Source organism: Pan troglodytes, chromosome 10 (assembly GCF_028858775.2).
Source record: "Pan troglodytes isolate AG18354 chromosome 10, NHGRI_mPanTro3-v2.0_pri, whole genome shotgun sequence".
Classification (NCBI taxonomy): Eukaryota; Metazoa; Chordata; class Mammalia; order Primates; family Hominidae; genus Pan; species Pan troglodytes.
The window spans coordinates 21,526,951-21,550,715 of NC_072408.2; the positions used below are offsets into that span (position 1 = coordinate 21,526,951).

The window sequence follows — 23,765 nt, forward strand, 5'->3', positions numbered from 1 at the left end:
TAGGCTGGAGTGCAATGGCGCGATCTCGGCTCACCGCAACCTCTGCCTCCCAGGTTCAAGCAATTCTCCTGCCTCAGCCTCCCGAGTAGCTGGGATTACAGGCATGCACCACCACGCCCGGCTAATTTTGTATTTTTAGTAGAGACTGGGTTTCTCCATGTTGAGGCTGGTCTTGAACTCCTGACCTTAGGTGATCCGCCCCCCTCGGCCTCCCAAAGTGCTGGGATTACAGGTGTGAGCCACCGCCCCCAGCCGCATTTCTCTAATTGTTAACATTTAAAGTTGTCAGATTTTACCTAAAAATCTAGATGTCTTGCCTCTTGAAAAGCAAACAACATTTTTGCTTGAGGATAGCAATCTACAATTGAGTATAGATGCTGTCTCCTTCAGATAGGGCCTTCTCTTGCCCACCTCTGGTCCTCTTCACTGAATCACGTTACCTGCGTGGCCTTGGAAGACAGTTCCTTTTAAAGACCTATCCTACGTATTTGATAGTTTATTGGCAGCCTTAAATATCTAAAATATAACTTCTAACCCAAAAGAAAGTAAACATAAGTAAAATGTAGCCTACTTTACTTGGTAGGAGAGACTTAGAATATATAAAGTCAGTTTACTCTTTAGAAGATATGGCACCTTTTGTAACCTTTCACTTTGTCCTAATTTTATATAGAGTGCCATGGGAGCCAAATGAAGGAGATCCAATGGCATAACAACAAGTAACGATTGAAAGTGAGGAGATTAAAGAAATACTAATTAGAAACATCTAAGTACCTTGAGATCTTTTATGTGATAATCAGTTCTGTTTTCTTTAAATGTTACCGCTGTGTTAAAGGACATCACTATCAACTTGATGTTCTTAATGGTGATACTGAATAAGAAAAAGTTAAAGTGTATTCAAGCTATGCAGTTTACTGAACAGATAAATGAAATAACATTTTATAAAAGATTTTTGCTCAAATTAGTTGAGCTAAGAAGTTTATCACTGAAAATAATGAGTAAATTTCCTAATAGAACGTTTTCTTAACCGTACACTAGATTAGATAATGGCCGTTAGGCCATTACAAACTTTATTTTTGTTGAAAACTTACATCTATTTACATTTATTAATTTAACATTTACAGTGTCTATGTGAAGACTACCTTGATGATGCATGAAACATGATAATTTATAATCTTGATCCGACTTAAATTTGAATTCCACATTTCCCAGAGTGAAAGCCAGCTTGTTAACATTCAAATAATACCACGACATTGGTAACTCTAAGGAAGTGCTAAAAGAATGTTATGCCTTTTTGGAAAATGGTTTTCTAGTTAGAGTTCAACTTTAGAGAAAATTGAAAAAGTGATTAACTTGCACAGGGAACAGTGACTCCCCTGCTTTACTGCTCTTCACACTTTGAAAAGAGAAAGTGATTTGAGAGAAAGCCTAATGTCTGTTCAAATAAGTGATTGTTTTTTAATTGCTCAGGTTAGAACTCTCACAAAGAGTTCTCTGTTGGTGATATGTAACAGTCTGTTATTAGTCATTAATATGTGAATATGGAAATTGTGAAAACAGCACAAATTGATTTAGCAAATCTTCATCAGTTTAGTGAAAGAGGGACCTTAACACTGGAGAGAGGTCTGAGGAGTTGCTTCTGCATCTGCCTGAGGGAATCTTGTCTTTCCTTCTGAAGTAAGGCAGATACAGCTAGCCAACTGCCAGTAGAACTATCTGACTCGTGTATCCCTTTGTTGGATATAGAAATACCTGTACCATGGCATACATAGTGGAAAACATTAGTATAGAAGTTAGGAAAAGATTACTTCTGCTCTGGTACTGTAATTAAGTAATTGTGTAGTTTTGGATAAATATTTAACCTCTTTGTGTTATCCCTGATCATTAAATGAGATGGGTCGTTGGAAGAACACCAACTTTGAGTCAAACAGAGTCAGGGTGAATCCATGTTCTTCCTCTCATTAGTTATAGGTTATATGAAAAATGGATATATAGTGCTCAAAGTACAGTACCTATTTATGATTATGTGTTCAGTAAGTCTTAGGTATTTTGTTTGTTTGTTTTGAGACAGAGTTTTGCTCTTGTTGCCCAAGCTGGAGTGCAATGGTGCTATCTCAGCTCACTTCAACCTCCGCCTCCCAGGTTCAAGCGGTCTTCCTGCCTCAGCCTCCTGAGTAGCTGGGATTATAGGTGTGCGCCACCATGCCTGGCTAATTTTGTATTTTTAGTAGAGACGGGGTTTCACCATGTTGGCCAGGTTGGTCTCGAACTCCTGACCTCAAGTGATCTGCCTGCCTTGGCCTCCAAAAGTGCTGGGATTACAGGTGTGAGCCATCATGCCTGGCCAAGTCTTAGGTATTTTTATGGAATGAGGCAAGTTACTTATTTTCAGAACCTCAGTTTTTCTTGTTTTTAAAATGGGAATAATGTTTATCATAAATAACTAATATTGGGGTTTAAATGAGGATTACAAATATAAAGTCAAGTGAAGTGTAGCACAAATTAAATATTGGTTGCATTTGTTTCACAAGACTCTCTTTAGCACAGATCTTTCTTTTTTCTTTTTTTTCTTTTAAAAATCATTATTTCAGGAAGAATGGAGTTGGGAGAAATCTGGTCTACTGGGTAGTTTAGAAAAGGATCTTTAGGGAGAGGGCGTTTTTAGGGGCCTGGCTGATTTACAGTAAAAATGTCACAGAGCAGGGTCTTTAGAATCTCCAAGTGAAGACTTTGAAGAGTCTAAAGGGGACAAAATAAGAATTCTTACTTGTGCAAAGGCAGCATGGTAGAGTGAAAACTAAAACAGACTGTGAATTGATCAGTTACTCAACAAATGTAACAGTTATTTATTATGCACCTATTATTTGCCAGGTACTGTTTGATGCTTGGCATATAAGATCCTTGCTCTCTCTCAGGGAGTTTACACTTGTGGAGGGAGTGGGAAGACACAGACAATAAATATGAGAGAAGGTTGCAAATACTTAAGGATTGTGAATGCTGTGGGGTAGGGTAGAATAGGTATCTAAGAGTTAGATGAGCACTACACAAAATGTGGCCTGTGATCAGTCTGAGAACTGTTCGCTTCTGGTCCTCTGTGAGATAAGAACTGAAATTGAGAGTTTATAGAAATTTTTACATCAATCTGATAATGTAATTTTATGTCAGTTGAGTCAAAACAATTAAAACTCATATTTTATATGCCTTATTTTTAATTTCATTTTTCAGGTAATTCATTGCCACCATATTTTACAATAGCATTGATCTATAGGGGGTTGAAAATAAAACACCAGTCTTTATTCATTTTAGCAGTGAGCTAGATCAACAGTTGCCATTGTTAGTACTATTAGTAAGCATGTTGTGGAGATTTTCAGCTTCTTTTGATGAATAATTCACTGTCAAGTAATTAGCTTATTTGGCTTAGAAATGCTTACATCCATGTTATTTACACTATATTTTATGTTGGACTAAGTTATTTTAGGTCTTTTGATTTTCAAGTACTTTTATTCATGGTTGGATGCATGATACAGGTAGGAAGAGAGCAAAATTAAAACTGTAAGGTATATAATAAGTGATTTCTTTTTTTAATTTTTAACTTCTAGATTCTGTTCTCAATGCTTAGATTATTTCTAACATTTTTTCTCAACTCATATTTTATGATCAGTATATGGTACTTAGAAAGCTCTTTTGATAGAAGATCTTTCCTCCAACCAAGAGTTAATTTATGCATGAAATTGTATCATTATATTTGTCCCTGTCACTTCATCTGCTGCTGGTGGGTCATAGATCCTGAGAAGAGAATATAGTTGTTTGAGGAAATTCATCATTGATAACCTAGATAATATTTTTGATTGTCTATATAAGTCTACCATTTGCTATTGATAAATGATAACTTTATGCGTCCCCTCATTTATAGCCCCATTATCTTTTTTATGTGATAGGGGTAACTTAAGAAGTATGTTGAAGATAGCTGAAAATAAGATTTAAAAATATGGAAAATATTTTGGATAACCCCTAGTAAGCATTTTAAGTACTTCTTTTCATTTTGTTATTTCAGATGCGGGACTAAACTAGTTTCTGGATTGTTACTTTAAAATGAAATTTAATATATCTCTAGCCTTAATGAAAATGGTAGTGGAGTAGAATTATGTATTAGTAGATAATAAATTAACTAAAAAATAAGTAAAAATAAAGAAAAGGGCCTTGCAGATAATGACTCAACTCTTGCCTTGTCAGATCTGGCCAGTAAAAACAATACATGAATGATACAGGTTTGAAAAGAATGTGGCACAGACAGAATATTTTCTTGGGAAGACATTCGTAATTTAATGTGCCTAGGTTTTTATACTCAGCACATGCTTTGGTAATATTAACTAGTGGTAAATGCGTTGAATTATTTAACCATCATAATAGTGATACCTGAAGGTACACAATTCTTATTATTTGGTGAAATGTTAAACAATGTACTTCTAAGAGCAAATCTACTTAATAATGTTTACTATTTAATTGATTAGTTAAAATTTGAAAGGTAGTTGTAGAGTAGAATGAGGATAACATTAGGTAATGTGAATTATAATTTGTATTTTTAATGATTGCCAAACAGCAACCATTGAATTTACGTGGTCTGTGCCATAAGTAAGCTAAGGCTTTTGAATATCTCTGAGAGTTAAAAATATTTTTCTTGTGGTGGGGGGTGGAATTTCAGTTATATAAGAATTATAAATTGGTTTTCTTTTATTACCTGGATTTGAATTCTATTCAAATATGTATATCAAATATATGTAGATAACTAGATATATTCTAGAACCAGTCAGTACATGTTGGGGAACGAATGGGGAGGGTTTACTCAGCAGTACTCTCCTTTAGTTTGGTCATGAAATGAGGACTGCTTTATGTAAATTGTTCTTACTGGCGCCAGCTAGCTGTAACTGCAGTCTGGCTGTGCTAGGGTAGCAAATAAAATGTGTCATGGATTTTCTGTTTGGAATGTATAAGAATTCAGCCTTTTGGACTGAAAGAACAGAGTTGATACATTAGAATAGCAGTAGTGAGACCACAATTGACAGTGAATATGTGAAATAGTGAGAAGCTATAAGCCTTTTAAGCTTTTAGTTCTTTTATAGGTTTATGCCTATTGATACTATTGGGTAATATGTGGGAGGTACTTAACTGCACACAGTTGCTGCAGACCTAATAGTTGGCAGCATAGAAAGCAGTACAAAGAATTCTGATTCTAGGCATTTTCACTTTGAAATAGTCATTTTGAAGATATACTCTGTGTGTTCTGTGAGCTTCATTGACATATTGTCTGACGTTTTTTGGCTTTTGTGGTAAATGGGATGTATGCTGCACAAACTACCCAACAGATGTGAACCACTGTTTGAAAGGAATTTTAATATGTAGCCAACCTACTGTATTCTTGTTTTTTTTTTTTAATGAATATGAATCAAACAAGAAATTTAGACTCAAGAAGGCTGACCTAGAAGTCTGCATTAGCTTTTAATGTTTATACAAATGAACTAAGTAGCAGTGGTTTACAGAAGAGGAAGTCCTTTTCACAGTGTCAAGCTGCCCACAGGTAAGAGATTCAGGTCCTTTTTCTGTGACACCTACCCCCCAGGCTTTATGTTTTTCTCTCACCATTGGGAAGTTTTTAAAAATTTGTTTGTTTTTAGTTCTAATGAAAACAGGATTGGTAGATCGTTTAATGTTAATATTCAGGAGATTTTGAATGCCACATTTGGATTTGGTATTTTTTAAAATGTAATTTTCATCTTCTCAAAATTCCTTCACATTTGAATTGAAATGAACTAACAGTGGACTTCATATATGAATATTACTCATGCATACAATATGTTCATATTACATAGAAATCAGTTTTAGATCTCTTTTCATTATAATCTGTTACTATATTCTCACTTGTAGTGACACCAACTGGTACATGCAGAGAGATGACATTTTGTAACCTCACTTAAGTATAAAGTTTTAGTTTAAATTTACCACTTTGAATTCACCTTTACAAATCAGAGTGCTTATGTTTTCAAATATGGCTCATTGACATACATTAGATAATGTATATTTATACATATAACTTGGTCAAGTTTTCTACTTCCACCCTTATTCTTTCCATTTCTCTATATTTAAATTTATTATTATTTTAATAGTGATTTTTAAAAGTCTAAAATGAATGTATTAATTAGGAATTCCATTAAATTTAATATTTCTTAACCTGGGTTAAAGGAACACAGTCATTTGTTATTTTTTTCTATGCATGAAATATTGTATACAAAAATATAAAATTCCATTGCAATAAAAATAATCTATTACCATTGCTGTAAAGATAGGAAGGTGTATGTTTATAAAGAAATGCCAATGTATGTGTTCATTCGTATCAGTATGGCCAGAAATATATTACTGATTGTAATAATTTTTGGAGGGTGGGTGAAGAGTCGAATAGCAGAGTAAAGTGAAGAGTGGTAGTGAGGTAGCTTAGAGTAGTGTATCAAAGAAAGGAATTACGTCAGGCAGCTCTCTGCTCTTTCCCTCCCTCTTTAAAAGTCAAGCAGCAGGCTCTTTCTGTAACCAAAGTGTTACTTTTAGGTGGGACTTCCAGTTCTCTAGTTTCTGAAAGTTTGGTCACTTATTGCTACATAGTTGTATACTTTAAAACTGGGGGCCAGCTGTGATAGAAGCCATACTCATGTTTCAGGGGCAGGAACTGTTCCTTACTTGTTGCCTTTTGACAGTGTTGCTTGGATTTTAAAAAAAAAAAGCATATATTTTATTAAAGTATAGAAACGTAACTTTTTTTGTGTATGTTTCATCTCAGTAAACAATTTCCCTATGATTGACAAAATGATGATAGTAGAAAGAAATCAATTTTGATTGATGTGTTTGAGGTTGGATGAGGAGAAGGTCATGCTTCTTGGTGTGGAAGACATACACATCTGAAACAGTAGGAAAAAGTTTTTCAAACTTCTCTTGTGCTATTATATTGGTTAGGGGAATGCTGGGCTGGGAAGATAGTTGAGATGGGCTAGTTTTTACATATAGACAAAGAGAAAAAGAGTTGATAGACAAAAACAGGAATTTATTGAATGCTGTTAGAGTTGGAGGTCATAGCAAAGAAAGATGAGGGATAGTAGGACAGAGGTATATTTTGTACATAGACAATCAAAACAAAGATAAAAGTCATGAGTATGATTACAGGCGTGGTGGCTCACGCCTGTAATCCCAGCACTTTGGGAGGCCGAGGCAGGTGAATCACCTGAGGTCAGGAGTTCGAGACCAGCCTGACTAACATGGTGAAACCCCGTTTCTACTAAAAATACAAAAAATTAGCCAGATGTGGTGGCGCACGCCTGTCATTCCAGCTACTTGGGAGGCTGAGGCAGGAGAATTGCTTGAATCCAGGAGGCGGAGGTTGCAGTAAGCCAAGATCGCACCATTGCACTCCAGCTTGGGCAACGAGAGCGAAACTCCGTCTCTAAAAAAAAAAAAAACCAAAAACAAACAAAAAAACAAAACACCAAAAAAACAATGAGGATAAAGGTATATAGTCTTTGAGGCTATTGAAGTTGAGTGTGAATGATCCAAAATTTGGAGTATAAAAATCTTTGAGTTCCTAAAAAGTGTTTGTGTTCCTTTTAAGAAAGAAAATGTATTTAGCAAGCAATGTAGAATCTCAAAATCTTCAAAATGAAATGAACCTAAGTGGTCAGGTAGTTTCTAATATTGTGCTTTGCACAGGAACCTACTGTTTGATATTCCTGACAGATAATTATCTAGTTTATACTTCACTATTTCTAATGACAGAAGGGAGAGTCTCTATTTTCATAAATCAGTTTCTTCTTTTATTGGGCATCCAAACAAATTAACATTTGTTGATTTTGAGATGAAGTTGCCTTTTATTACTTTTATTTTTGCTTCTCATAGCCCCCCACTTTCTGTCTGTCTGTAGCTCTCTTTCTCTTGTATCTCTTTTACATGACAAATATGTACTATTTAAAGAAAGCTCATTAAAATTTTCTTATGTTTTCTAGGCTAAATATCAATATCTTTTATTTTTTCCCGACATTTCCTCATACAACTTACTGTTCCAGAGCATTCTTTAGCATGGTCATCCCACAGTTATTAATAAGTCCTTCTTTATCTGTGATGCTCAGAACCAAACATAATTACTCTAAAAATTTTCCCCTTCTCCTTGGCTATCTATTTGTTCTACAGTTTAACTTTGCATTAGCATTTTTGGCAGCCACCTTGAGATGATTTTTTGAGTTTGCATTAAGTTAAAATACCTCAGTCTTTCCCTAATATTCATTGATAAACTTTAACATACTTTAATATTTGAAACAATTGTTACGTTATTATGTTTTCTTAATAATTTCTCATGTTGTTCGTTATATTTACTATGCTTTGTGTCCATCTTCCTTGCAAGGTTTTTTTCTGTTTTAATAGTGTTTTTAAAGAACTGGCTTTTGGTTCCTTAATTGCTTGCTCATTTGTTTTCTTTCATAATATTCTGCTTTTATTGTAATTCCATGCTTTGGGATTATACCTTTTTGCCTTTATTAATGTTTTTGAGTTTGTGTTTTTTGTTAATATATGCATTTAAGGCTATCAGTTTTAATCTGAATATCATTTTAGCTGATTTCCGTACGTTGTATTCTTTTAGTACTTCGTTGGTATTTTATCACTGATTTCCTCCTACATCTAAAAGTTTTTTTTTTATTTATACAGAGATAATTTTTCTGTCATCTTGTTGGTATATTTATTACATTATGACTACAGAATATAGCCTTGTGTTTTTTTTTTTTGTCTTTGAGTTTGTTAAGATTTTCTTGTCGCCATATACATGGTCAATATTGATGTACATTGGCTGTATTTGTGAAAAAATTATATTTTGGGTTTATTGGGTATACAGTTCTATTTATTTTTGTTATTCTGACGTGCTAATGGGTTGTTCATTGCTTATTACTTTTGTGTTCTTCATCCATAGATTTATCTCTGATTGTGAATTTATTAGTTTTTTCCTGAATTATTTAAACTTGTTTTATCAATAGAACATATCTCTTTTTTTTGTTCTATTACTTGATTTTCAACTTGAATTCTTTTTTATATGTCATATATAGGTTTTATATGTATACCTACCCTTTTTTGTGGTACTATTTGCCTAGCGTATCATTTTCTATCCTTCTGTTTCAACCTTTCTATGCTGTTATTCTAAGGTATGTCTCGTTTATAGTGCGTAGCTAATGATATTTTTGTTGTTTTACACGCTTGAAACCCATCAGGTTTTTCCCTGATTGATAATTTTCTTTATTTTTGCCCCATATTCTGCAACCTGTTAGTTAACTTACACATTGCAATTATCTGGATAAATAACATATTTATTTTAAAGATGATTGATCTCAGTTATTTCAGTCTGCTCAAGAGTTTTACTTGTTTTTTGGAGCTTTGCTAATTTCCTTATCTGAATTTCTTCATAGGTTCTTCTGCTGTCTGGTCTTGTACTTATATTTATATATAATCATTTTAGCAAAGGTCTGCATTCTCTGTCTTTGCTCAGAAGTAATATATTTATTTCCTCACTCTTGCTGACTTCTAGCTTTGCTAGCTATAGAATTCCACAGTGAAAATAACTTTTCCCATGAATTTTGAGGATATTGTTTTTTTTTTAGCTTTCAGTATTGCTGATGACAAGTCTGATGCCAGTTTAATTCTTTCTCTTCTGTAGTTAAATGATATTCTAAGTTATTAATATTTCCGTATAATGATTTTCTGAAATCTTATTGCAGTATGCCTAGGTGTCAAAAAATTTTATTTTGCTTATTTTAATTTAGTTTGTTTTGGGATTCAATAGACCTTTATTATTGGAAAACTTGTATATTTTTTCAGCTTTGCTGATTTTTTTTTAAATTTTCTTATTTTTTCCCTCCTTTTTTTCTTGTTTCTTTTTTTTTAGAAACTTGACTTAATTGAAAGTTGTTTCTTCTGGGTATATTTCTTATGTGTTTGTTTGTTCTTGTGAGTGTAATATCTTCTCATACACTTAGAGGATTTTTTAATATACTATTTTAAAATGTCTTCTGTTTATTCTCCTACTAATTAGCTAGTGTTTTTTGTGGGGTTTGGCACCTGACCTTTTGTTTGAATTCTTGAATGTATTCATTTTTGTATTTGAGATTTCCTGTTTTACTTTGGCTGGATGCTGATGGTTCAGGTGATTGTGAGTGGTGGGGAAGTGGTACTTGCTACACATGGGATATGCTGATAATTTGTCTTTGGGATGGTAGCCTCCATGTCTCTCCGGGGGCATAGTGTCTATATAAGTTACTACCCTAGCTGCATTCACAAATGTGACTGCTGCCCTGGTTTAGCACTAGCATGGAAGAGAGAATGTCTGATGAACTTAACTGTTCAAATACCAATTACATGAGTGAATTTTCATGTGATGATTCACACTGGCGTATCAGGTCTAAATTGAAAGTCTGTATTTGTATCGCCTTGTGTCTGTGTAAGTGAGGTACTTTTAACTAGTTTGACATTTATCCTTTTAGTCTTTAAAATATCACTTGCATGCCTGTATACATGTTTAGATTTTTGTGTGTTTTAAAATATAATGGCATAAAACAGGAAACATTTATTGACTGCTTACAGTATCTAAGTACTTTCTATTTATTATGTCATTTAATTCCCATAACATTTCCATGAAGACAGACTTTGTTATTTCAGTTTCATAGATGATTTTACTGAGGTAAGGAGAAGATATATATTTTAGATAGATAACCAGGAAATAATAGGATTAATATTTAAAAAGGTATGTCTGGTCCTGGTATTTGCACTATTAATTGCAAGAGTTCTGCTTTTTTGGTGTGCTTGATAATATTTCTCAGAGATTTTTTTTTAAATTCCTGGGATATTAAGGGTTTTTGTTTTTGTATTTTCTATGACAGTGCAGCACTAGGCATCCTGATATATTCCTTTGTAAAACATGTTGATACATTGTTAGATAGATACCTTAAAGGTCCTTTGCTGTGTCAAAATGATGCACAATTCCTGCTTGTTTGTCCTTAAAAATGGATGTGACAGTTAACTCTTCGGCTTATGGTACATAAGACCGCTCATTTCTGTATATTAATGCTAACCACAAGTAGTTGCCAATCTGATGTTTAAAAATGTATTTTCTCTTTTTGTTTTGTCTTTTTTTGATGATTAGGTTGAATGCCTTTTCTTGTATACGTTGTTTTATGAATTGCCTGCTCATGTTTCTGTATTTTTTTTCCAACTGTTTGTCCTTTTCATTCACTAATAGATTTTCTTTTTTATTCTGAATACTAATCCTATATCACTATGCCATTTTTTCAAGTATTTCTCCTAACTTGTGGTTACTTGTAGTACTTTCTGTGCCTTTGAATATTTATATTATTTTATGTCTAGTGTCTTTGCTATTATGCTTAACTGCTATTTTGATAGATTTTCCACTATTTATTTCAAAATCCATTTCTTCCTTATTTGTTATGTTTTGTTTTGTTTTTGTTTGAGACAGAGTCTTGCTCTTGTCACCCAGGCTGGAATATAGTCGTGTGATCTCGGCTCACTGCAACCTCCGCCTCCTGGGTTCAAGTGATTCTCCTGCCTCAGCTTCCTGAGTAGCTGGGATTACAGGTGTCTGCCACCACGCCCGGCTAATTTTTGTAATTTTAATAGAGATGGGATTTCACCATGTTGGCCAGGCAGGTCTTAAACTCCTGACCTCAGGTGATCCGCCTGCCTTGGCCTCCCGAACTGCTGGGATTAGTGGCGTGAGCCATCGCGCCTGGCCTTTCTTTCTTGTTTGTGATGCTTCTCTGTCATAGTTACATTTTTTATTGTTTGTGTCTGTCTTTTGGATGATTATTCTGTTGTACTCTTTTTTTTTTGTACTTAAGATAATAATGTTTTGTTATATGCTGTCACATCTGAGAGGGCAAACATTTTCCATTACTTTTGGTTTTCAATTTTTTCCCTGTTTTTAGCATTGTTTCACTTAGAGATTAAGCTTTTTTTTTTTTTTATTTGATATGGAATCTCGCTGTGTCGCTCAGGCTGGAGTGCGATGGCGCTGGGCTCACTGCAATCTCCACCTCCTGGGTTCAAGCAGTTCTCCTGCCTCAGCCTCCCGAGTAGCTGGGGTTACAGGCATCCACCACCATGCCTGGCTAATTTTTGTATTTTTAGTAGAGACGGGGTTTTACCTTGTTGTCCAGGCTGGTCTCTAACTCCTGACCTCGTGATGCGCTTGCCTCGGGCTCCAAAAGTGCTGGGATTACAGGCGTGAGCCACCGCGCCTGGCCTCAGAGTAAGTTTTAAAAGCTAGTCATGCTACAAAATATCTAGGTGGAATTTTCTTTTTTTTTTCTTTCTTTCTGTCTGTCTTTCTGTCTCTCTCTCTTTTTCTTTTCTTTTCTTCTTTCTTTTTTTTTTTTTTTTTTGAGATAGGGTCTCGTTCTGTAGCCCGGACTGGAGTGCAGTGGCATGATTATAGTTCACTGCAGCCTTAACTTCTGGGGCTCAAGTGATTCTCCCACCACAGCCTCCCAGGGAGCTGGGGCCAGAGACACATGTCACCATACCTGGCTAATTTTTAAATTTGTTGTCGAGATGGTGTCTCGCTGTGTTGCCCAGACTGGTCTTGAATTCCTGGGCTCAAGCAATCCTCTTGTCCCAGCTTTCCAAAGTGTTGGGATTATAGGCATAAGCCACCATGCCTGGCTATAGTTACTTTTAAAAATTCTCCTTTTTTTTCTTTAGTCACCTCCCTAACAATACTTCTAATAAATTTTATCCAGGAAGAATTGATTTTTTTTTACATTGAGTCTTAGCTCTAATATTTCATAAGACAGTTCTAATATGTCATGTAAGTGTTTCTAGATACATTTTTCTTGCCATTCTGATTTTTTTTTTTTTTTTTTTTTTGAGACAAAGTCTCCCTCTGTCACCCTGGCTGAAGTGAAGTGGTGCGGTGTTGGCTCACTACAACCTCTGCCTCCTGGGTTCAAGCGATTCTCCTGCCTCGCTTCCTGAGTAGCTGGGATTCTATCATGCCTGGCTAATGTTTTGTATTTTTAGTAGAGACGGAGTTTCTCCATGTTGTCCAGGCTGGTCTTGAACTTCTGAGCTTAGGTGATCCACCCACCTCACCCTTCCAAAGTACTAGGATTACAGTCATGAGCCACAGCTCCTGGCCTGAATGTTTTCTTTATTGTATGTTCTGATTCCTGTTTGAGCTTTTACTGCTTTGCTCAGGATTTTCACAACGTATTGGATATAGTATGCATACCCTTTGTTTTGTGTTTAAGAGAAATGTCTGTGGTGTTTTATTACTATGGTGTTTTTTTGTGTTTAAGAGAAATATCTGTGGTATATTATTATGGAATTTCTTGTTAGTTTGAAGTGATCTTTATCAGCTAAAGGAATGATTTTTATGTTCTTAATTTTTATTTTTATCAGTGCTTAATTTTAATTTTTATCAGTGAATGAGTGTTGAAACATTTAGTGTCTTTTCAATTTCTGTTAAGAAATGAGTTAATTTTTGTTTACCCCTTTTATATTGTCAATAAATTTCCTAATATGCTTTAAAAATTATTAGAGGTGTTTAAAATGGAAAAACAGTGCAGTTTAGGATAAAGATGTTAATCTCATCTTTTAGTAGTTAACCAGGAATATGGGGATAAAGGAATTAGAAGAAAATGTATAGTTTCTTGCCTCCTGGCCTTAATGATCTAACATAGTCACAGTCAAGCTCCACAAACTGCTCTTCTAGTCTCTCTAAGCACTGTTCTTTGCACAGTATATTTATTGAATTGATTGTTGTGCTGTTAACAGTGAGGTGGCTGATCGAATTTTTTTCTGTTTACCAGTCAAATGGCTTCAGACTCTTTATGTCAACAGTAGAAAAGATGATTAAAAATTTAGAAGAGAAATATGGTATTTGGAAATGCCAAAATAAGGTCCTAGATCTGCATTTGTGAACCCTCCAAAAGAGCTTAGTTATATGTACTTGGTGGCTTACTGCATTTATCACTGAATTTCCTTGGAATTTTTCTCCCCTGCTTCTCTCTCTCCACCTCCTCCTTTTTATTTTTTTTAATTCTGGAGGCTCTAGGCTCAGTTAAATATTTTCATGTGGCAGAGAGCCAGATTTCCAATAGCCCTGAACTCAGCATGCTGCTGTTGCTTAGCAACTACTTGTGAAGTCTTGTGGCTATAACTGAATTATAAATAGGGTTATGAGCAGAAGTGCAATTGAAATTGAGATTGGAAAGAAAGGCATACTCTTTTTTCCCCCGTCTCACTTGAATTTGAGTGATTTTTTTTTTAAATGCAGAGTCAGTTTTCAGAAATCTGGCTCATAAACATTGGTAATACTAACCCTATCAGGAAGACAATATGGGCATCTTTGTAATTACACATTTGTAAGCTTTTTTTTTTTTCCAGTGCTAAACAGTCTATAATGGAGACATGGCAGTTCATGGAAACTAGAGAACAGAACTTCTAATTTTCATGGTCATACATGTAGAAAAATATCCATATATTGTATTACTGCTGTATTTATCTTCCACATTTACATTAAAATCTACATACAGGAACACTTTATTAGATTATGTTCTTGTACTTTTCATCACATCATTTCTTTAGAGTGGCTTAAAAGTTGTCCTATAATCATGACCACAGGCATTTGATGAATATTGAATACATGAGTAAATCAACCTATCTTTATTATTGCTTAAACAGTACATTTTTAAGTACACTTTATTAAAATGTTATCAGCAAAAAACCTGAAAGGTTCTTTAAGGTCTTCTGATTTAATTTCCTTATATTTCACATGGAAAGCTTTAGACCTAACGATGTTAAATGATTTGCCTAAGATCTGTCACACCCTGGTGTGTGTATGTATATTTGGTTTTTTTGCATTGGTCTCTCTTACTGTTACATATTTCACAACTCTCTTTTTTTTTGCACTCATATTTCATCAGTTTACACAAAATTTAATTGAATTCTGTAATTTATTAAAAAATGTACAACTTAGTAACAAACACAACTTACATGAACAGGTTTAGTTGAGAGCAGAAGACCATGGGTATCAGTCAATAAATTTGTAGAATGGATGGAGAACACTGGCTTATTTGATATGATGATTAGGAGGTTAAGAGAGTTTCCAAAGTATAGAATTTTTGGTCAGAACTCTACAGATTTTTTTTCAGGTTCCAAAAGATGAAACTAAGTGGCAATTCTTGGTTTTGGGTAAAGAACTCTGTGCTTTCTTAAAATATATTAAGCTTTTGTTAATCGCTTTTAACAGCCCATCCTATGAAACTAAGTCGATTGCAGACATTTGCCAGAAACAAGTAGATTGTATTCTTAGGCATTGTTGCTAGGAAAAATTTAGAGTGGAAATGTAATTTTTTCTTTTGCTGCCAGTGGAGGTGCTGGTTCATTCTTTGTTGTATGCCCAGTAGTAGAGATCTTGCTATCAAAAGTGTAAGTTTCTTTGAAAGGTTTAACTGAAGGAAGATGTAGAATTATAAATAGAATTGGCTGGAAAATTTGTGATAAAAAATAATTTTAATTAGATCTACAAAGAGGGATAACCAGCAATATTGCTCTGCTATAGAAGATAAATAGTTGGTACAAAGAGGAATTTGAATTTCCCCCATAATATGGAAGAGGATTTAGGGTCTTTTTTCTTTCATCTTTTTTTTTTTTTTTTTTTCTTTTTTTGTGACAGGATCTCACTCTGTGGCCCAGGCTGAAGTGCAGTGGCACAATCATGGCTCACTATGACCTTGACCTCTCAGGCTCAAGTGATCCTCCCACCTCAGCCTCCGGAGTAGCTGGGCCCACAGGTGTGCACCACCACACCCTGCAAATTTTTAAATTTTTTTTTGTTGAGACAGGGTCTCACTATGTTGTCCAGGCTCATCTTGAACTTCTGGTGCCTCAAGCAGTCTTCCCACCTCAGCCTCCCAAAGTGTTGGGATTATAGGCGTGAGCCACTGCACCCAGACATCTCAGCTGCCACTTTAAACTCCTGTGGGTTTTTAGTAGGGCAGTTGGAAGAGAAGAGGAATAAGATAGAGATCCAGGGTGAAGTTCCTGGAACTCTCTAAACTATTCTAAGGCATTTTAGTTGCTATACTAATTGTTCTAAGGTGCCTTGGTTATTCAGTTTCCCTCAAATTTTGATTGGTATGTGATGTGTAACTGCTTTGAATAATGTTTTGCAAGCATCATGCCTTCTTGCTTTTCTTGAAACAAAACTGGCCAGTATGAGCAAAAATTATTTTAAAAGCATTAAAACTAATTTAATAAAGAAAATGTGAAATTCCAAGACATGTTTAAAGTGATATTTGATATATGGGATTATTAAATGTTCTCACTTGTATTGCTTTGTTTTTTTATTTTTTGAGATGGAGTCTCACTTTATTGCCCAGGTGGAGTGCAGTGGCGTGATGTCAGCTCACTGCAACCTCAGCCTCCTGGGTTCATGTGATTCTCCTGCCTCAGCCTTCTGAGTAGCTGGGGCTACAGATGTCTGCCACCACGCCTGGCTGATTGCTGTATTTTTAGTAGAGTTGGGGTTTCGCCATGTTGGCCAGGCTGGTGTCGAACTCCCAACCTCATGTGATCCACCTGCCTTAGCCTCCCAAAGTGCTGGGATTACTGGCGAGAGCCACCGCGCCTGGCCTGTAGTGCTTTATTAACAAAATCTGATATGTTTGTGATATACTCTTTTCACTAGTTGTGACTCATAGGTTTATTAATATTGCTTTCCTTGCAATGAGGATAACAGTATAAGTTAAGAACTATTTTAAGATATTTTAGATATAAATATAATTGTGGTTAAATTTTGGATATCTGTTGCATATGAATGTAACATTAAAAAAAAAAGTAAAATAAGCTAAGCTACTTTTCATGTAGACCAGTGTTTAAAATAACAGTATTTATGGTTTTTTTTTTTTTTTTGAGATCGAGTCTCGCTCTTTTGCCCAGGCTGTAGTGCAATGGCATGATCTCAGCTCACTGCCACCACGCCTGGCTGACTTTTTATATTTTTAGTAGAGACAGGGTTTTACCATCTTTCCCAGGCTGGTCTTGAACTCCTGACATTGTGATCCACCCACCTCAGCCTCCCAAAGTGCTAGGATTACAGGCGTGAGCCACCATGCCCGGACAGTGTTTTTAAAAGCTTGGTTAAATTTCATTTAAAAATCTAACCACTGTTAAATATTTGGTTAAAAAGAGCCTCAGTTGGTGGATTACTCGTATAATTTTTACCCTTCCTCCAATGGAGCTTTTGTTACTTAAAATGGTTCTGTGTTCCTATATGTTTTAAAGGCATTGTTTCTAATCTTTAGTTCATGATTAAAATAAGTCCTCTACATATAATTTTTATATTAAGTGTTTAGGCTTTCGTAGTGTCAAATATATGAATTCATTTTGCATTTTGGATAACAAGTAGTGACCAAAGAAAACATTTTAAAATTAATTTGTCATTTCATCAAAACACACTACTGGATGGTTTCATATAAGAAATGCATAGAACAAGTACATTAATAAATAGCATTGGTTTTAACATGACTTGGCTCTCAAACCAGCCATTCATTTCAGCAACTGTAATTTAAATTCTTGAAATTAAAAGGTTTTTTTTTTCTTTTTTTTTCTCTTTCTTATTTATTTATCTATTTATTTTTTGGTTTGGTTTGATTTGGTTATTTCCTACTGATCTGTAATCCTCTTCATGATGTTATATTAGACTATACATTGTTTGCCATCTTTAGGAATTAAAATCCACTCCATAATAAATTTGTACTGTACAGAGAGACATGCCTATTAAGCATTATTAGGTTGGAAAGGTAGAATGATGAAATGCATGCTGTTATATGGGTAAAGGAGTAAGAAATTTCAAGTATTGTCAACTTTAACATTACTCCACTTTAGGCAAAGTTGAAAAATCAAAAATAGCGGTGTTGTACAGATTATTTATGTGCATGGTTAACTTTTACTTGACACAATCTTAAGATAATTTGTTTTTCTAACTGATAGAAATTATTTTAACTTAATTGAGAAAATAATTATTGAATGCCTACTGTGTATAAGACACTACTTTTTGTGGAAAGAAGTTTGTGTTAAAGTATAAGGCATACTTCCTACCTTATTTTGAAGTCTGCTTTGGTAAGTTATTTAAGCTTTTGTATTTTTAATACATATTAAGCAGTTTTTTAACCAACAAATCTGATTGACTCATAAACTTGCAGAAAAAAAGTGCTAGGAAAAATGTAGTACTGTTTAGAATTTGAGATTTTAGAGAAACTTTAATGTATTAGGACTGTGATTCAAGTGTTTTATGATTCTCCTGTAAATAGAAAAACACTTAAATATATAGATATCGATGTGCACACTCACACACACACACACAAATATATATAGACAGTGGCATGTTTCTTGAAAGTGGCCCATTTATTTAGCTTAACATTCATTTCTTTAATTGGCACCTAATAAGTAAAGGTGTCAAGTTAATATTTTAGGTGATGAAATGCAAGGCACATATTTTTTTCCAAGAAAATAGAGTGTTTTTGCTGGAAGTTTTGCTTTTATATTCGCATCTATTCTAAGATTCCTGCTAGCATATTGTTTCTATTTTTAGGCTGTTGCCAGGCAGATTTAAAATTCTTCTCTTATGGCTGTCTAATTTCTATCTTCCTGATTGGTTACATGATGCTGCTTTTATTAGCCAACCACAGTGACTATGCAAATTGTATTTCAGTTTCTGTTGCTGTGAAAGAACTGATAAGATGGCTGCAGGGGGCTCCCTTTGGGGTATGTTTTTTATTTTAAAGAGGGTTTTCATCAATATGTAGTAAGAAGCAAAGGTAGATTTCTTTTAAAGGGGCATTTTATTTTTGAAATGGGAAATCAAACTAAGCAAGCTTTATAAAAGGCTGAAAAATGCCTCTCTTGTGTATTTGATTAATTTTAATGCTGCTCTGTTTTGCCTCTATTAGGCAACTTATAAATGGGTATATTTTATTACTTTTTGTATGTAAACATGCCAGCATGCTAGTTTACAAGTCTGTTAAAATGTTCTAGATTATTGTCTTTGCTTTCTAAAAGAATAGTTTTTTTCATGTAGGAATTATTTTAGATGTCAGTTACGTGTACATAGCGCATCATTCTTTTAGCCAATACTTAATTGTATTCTATGTGCTCAACACTACGTAGTTCACTAATATTATACTAGAATACTTCATATTCTTCTTCTTTTGTGAAATGACCTCAGAAGCACATCATCATGATATCAGCATATTTAAGATGTTTTCTAATATCAAAGCTTTGGACACTTAAAATGTATTAATTTTCCCTGAGATTTGACAGAGATTAAAATTTGAAAGAAGTAATAATTTTATACTAGATACTCGATAAAAATGTCAAAGTGTTCCATTAAACAATACATAAATGTAGTATTAGAGTCCATTTATAATAAAAATTTCTAAAAGGATACCTTCAGAGCATTGGCAAATACAGAGAATGGTGGCAGAACACGGCATATGAATAAAAACAATATTGATAAAATGTGACAAAGCCATATGTAACATCAGAAAGTTCAAGAAGTATACCTCATTTAAAAACATTTATCATCATTAATTACATATAAGGCCTTTTGGTTATAGTACCACTTTATAATAAAAGAGAATGTTTCTGTTTCACTTAAGACTTTCTAGTCTTTCTGGTAAAAGATAGTTAATTGAATTTTCCATATGCGGAAGACTTTATTAATATTTGCTCCTGGAGGGGTCACCTGTGTCATGCTTAGTACTGCTTTGTCTTTTGTTTTTTGTTTTTAAATATCTTGCATGAGTATTTTATGCCCATTACTACAATCCTGCAAGATGAGCATACTGTAGAATTATGTACCATTTAGGACAGGGAAAAAGAGTAATGAGCTCATCCAAGATGAGGACATAAGAGAACAAGGCTGCTGCTATTTTACACATACTGCCTTTCACCACCAATATAATCACAGATACACTTGTTGGCTTAAAAATGTGAACGCTCTAAAGTATAAACCAACACTCGGTTCTCTTGGTATAGTTGTTCTGTCCATGTTGGAAGTGTGACCCAGTAAAGGGGTTTAGGTTAAAAATAAATGAAAAACACTCAACTGAAGTTCTGCTATTTTTAAAAAATATCTAGTTTATTGAGATACAATTCACATGTCATACAATTCATCTGTTTAAGTGTATAATTCAGTGGTTTTCAGCATATTCACAGTTGCATAATCACCACAATCAATGTTTGAACATTTATATTACCCTATAAAGAAATCCTGTACCCTTTGGCAGCCAACCCTTATTTCCTCCCAAGCCCTCCAACCCTAGGCAATTGGTAAGCCACTTTCTGTCTGTATAGATATAGATTTGCCTATTCTGGACATTTCATATACATTAGTCCCCCCTTCTCCACAGTTTTCGTTTTCTGTGGTTTTAGCTGTCTGTAGTCAACCGTGGGTAATATTAAGTGGAAAAATTTCAGAAATAAATAATTCATAAGTTTTAAATTTGGCACTGTTCTAAGTAGTGTGATGAAATCTCATGCCATTCTCTTCTGTCCTACGTAGGATATGAACCATCCCTTTGTCCAGTATGTCCAGCATATCTACACTGTAGACGCTACCCACCCATTAGTCATTTAGGAGATGTCTGGGTTATTAGATCTGTGCTGGTATCACAATGTTTGTCTTAAAGTCACCCTTATTTTATTTAGTAACAGCTTCAACGTGCAAGAGTAGTGATGCTGGCAATTTGGATATGCCAAAGAGAAGCTGTAAAGTGCTTCCTTTAAGTGAAAAGATTAAAGTTTTTGACTTAATAAAGGAAAGAAAGAATCATATGCTGAGGTTTCTAAGATCTATAGTAAGAACTATCTTATACTTCTGTGAAACGAACAGTATATTGTTATAATTGTTCTATTTTGTTATTAGTTATTGTCAATCTCTTACTGTTCCTAATTTATAAGTTAAATGTATGTATGTATGTATAGGAAAAAACATAGTATATATAAGGTTCAGTACTATCCAGTTTCAGGCATTCACTGGGTGTTTGGGAATGTATCTTCTATGGATAAGGGGGAATACCGTAAATGGAATCATTTAGTATGTGGCCTTTCGTGACTGGCTTCTCTCACTCAGCATGTTTTCAAAGTTAATGCATGTAGTAGCATGTACAGTACTTCATTCCGTTTATGGCTGAATGATACTCTGTTATATGGATATACCACATTTTATTTATCCATTCATTAGTCACAGGGCATTTAGGTTGTTTCCAGTTTTGGGCCATTATGCGTAGTGCTTCTATAAAGCATTTGTGTACAAGTTTTTGTGTGGACATATGTTTTCATTTCTCTTGGGTATATACCTAGGAATGGAATTGCTGGATCGTATGGCAACTCTGTGTTTCACATATTGTGGAACTGCCTGTTTTCCAAAGCAGCTGCACCTTTTTGCAATCCCACCAGCATTGTATGAAGGTTCCAATTTATCCATATCCTTGCCAATACTCATTATTCTTGTTGATTATAGCTGTCCTGGTGTGTATGAGATGTTATCTCATTGTGGTTTTGACTTGCGTTTCGCTGATGACTAATGATGTTTACTGCCTATGAACTATTGGCTTATAAAAGCCATAGCATTAGGAGAAAAACCTAATGTAGGTGACGGGTTGACGGGTGCAGCAAACCACCATGGCACTTGTATACCTATGTAACAAAACTGCACATTCTGCACATGTACCCCAGAACTTAAAGTATAATAATAATTAAAAAAAAAAACAGAAAAAGAAAAAAAAAAGCCTTTTTGTGGAAATGCCTATTAAGTCCTTTGCTCATTTTAAAATGGAGTTATTTGGTGTTTTATTATTGAATTGTAACAGTTTTTATATATTCAAGATACAAGTCTCGTATTGGGTATATGGTTTGCAAGTATTTTCGTCCATTGTGTGAATTGTCTTTTCACTTTCTTAGTGGTTTCCTTTGCAGCACGAACAGTTTTAATTTTGATGAAGTTCAGTTAAACTTTTTTTTTTTCCTTCTTCTTTTATTGCTTCTTCTCTTTGGGTCATATCTAAGAAACCATAGCCTGTTCCAAATTTATGAAGATTTTATGTCTTTGTTTCCTTCTAAGATTTTAGTTTTAGCTCTTAAATTTAGGTCTTTCATTTATAGGAATTAATTTTTGTATAAGGCAAGAAATAGGAGTCCAACTTCATTCTTTTGCATGTGGCTATCCAGTTTTTCCAACACTCTTTGTTTAAAATACGATTCTTTCCCCATTGAATGGTCTTGTAACCCATGTCTAAGACAATTTACTGTAAAAGTGAGGGTTTATTTCTGTTCCAAAATATATCCTAAGGATATACCTGTCATTTTACTGGTAGTATCACACTGTCTAGGTTATTGTAGCTTTGTAATAACTTTTGAAAATGCAAAGTATGAGTTCTCCAAGTTTATTTTTCTTCTTCAAGATTGTTTTGGTTGTTCTGGGACCCTTGCATTTTCATATTAATTTTAGGATCAGCTTACCAGTGTCTGCAAAGAAAATAGCTAGGATTTTGATAGAGATTGTTTTGAACCTGTAGCTTAATTTGAAGAGTGTTGACATCTTAAGGATTTGAGTCTTTTGATTCATGAGTATGGAACGTCTTTTATTTATTTATGTCTTTAATTTATTCAATAGTATTTTATAGTTTTCAGAATATTAAGTTTTGTACTTCTTTGGCAAAATTAATTTTTGATATTACTCTAAATGAGATTGTTTTATTTTTGGATCATTTGTTTCAAGGGTATAGAAATGCAGTAGATTTTTATATGTTAATCTTACTATAGTGAACTTTGTTAAACTCTTATTCTAATAAATTTTTAGTTGATTTCTTACTATTTTCTATATACAAGATTTTGTTATCTGTAAATAAAAATAGTTCTTTCTTTTTTTTTAAGTTGTATGACTTTTGGCTGGGTGTGGTGGCTCATGCCTGTAATCCCAGCACTTTGGGTGGCTGAGGCAGGTGGATCACCTGAGCTTGGCAGTTTGAGACCAGCCTGGCCAACATGGTGAAACCCCGTCTCTACTAAAAATACAAAAATTAGCCAGGCTTGGTGGTTCACACCTGTAATTCTAGCTACTCAGGAGGCTGAGGCATGAGAATCACTTGAACCCAGGAGGCGGAGGCTACAGTGATCTGAGATTGTGCCAGTGCACTGCAGCCTGGGTGACAGAGAGAGACCATGTCTCAAAAAACAAACAAACAAACAAAAAGTTGTTTGACTTTTATTTCATTTTCTTGCCTAATTCTCCTGGCTAGAACTTCTAGTTCAATGCTGACTAGAAATGGTGAGGGCAGATATCTTTTGTTCTGATCTTAGGGTGAAAGATTTCAGTCTTTGACCATTAAGTATGATAGCTGTGGGTTTTTCCTTGGTGCCCTTTATCAGGTTGAGGAAATCCTCTTCTATTCTTAGTTGGTTGAGTGAACTCTGCTCTTAATTGCTATGTTAAATTAAGGATGAGATAATTTAATACTTAGAAAGCTGCTGGTAATACTCTTGTAGCTAATACATGAAGCAGTCAGCAGGCTGGTGAAATTGGGGAGGGAGTCTACTCTCAGGTCTCATTTACTGAGTAGATAGGTATTACCAGTGATCTTAAATGGCATCTCCATTTTCAAAGAGATAAAGAA

General features: G+C 34.5%; 1 protein-coding gene across 11 annotated transcripts in view; it reads left to right on the forward strand.

The window, feature by feature from the left end:
* ATF7IP (activating transcription factor 7 interacting protein) overlaps positions 1-23,765 on the forward strand; it is a 132,490-nt gene that overhangs the window by 24,310 nt on the left and 84,415 nt on the right. The window contains exon 1 of one of the 11 annotated variants that reach the window (XM_054663089.2): positions 5,151-5,572. The exons of 6 other annotated variants lie outside the window; for them this stretch is intronic. The gene's annotated coding sequence lies outside the window, so the exon portion shown is untranslated. Of the gene's footprint in view, positions 1-5,150; positions 5,573-18,800; positions 18,856-23,765 lie in introns of those variants that run through there. 4 more of the 11 variants (XM_016923004.4, XM_063786358.1, XM_063786366.1 and 1 more) reach the window with 4 other exon arrangements.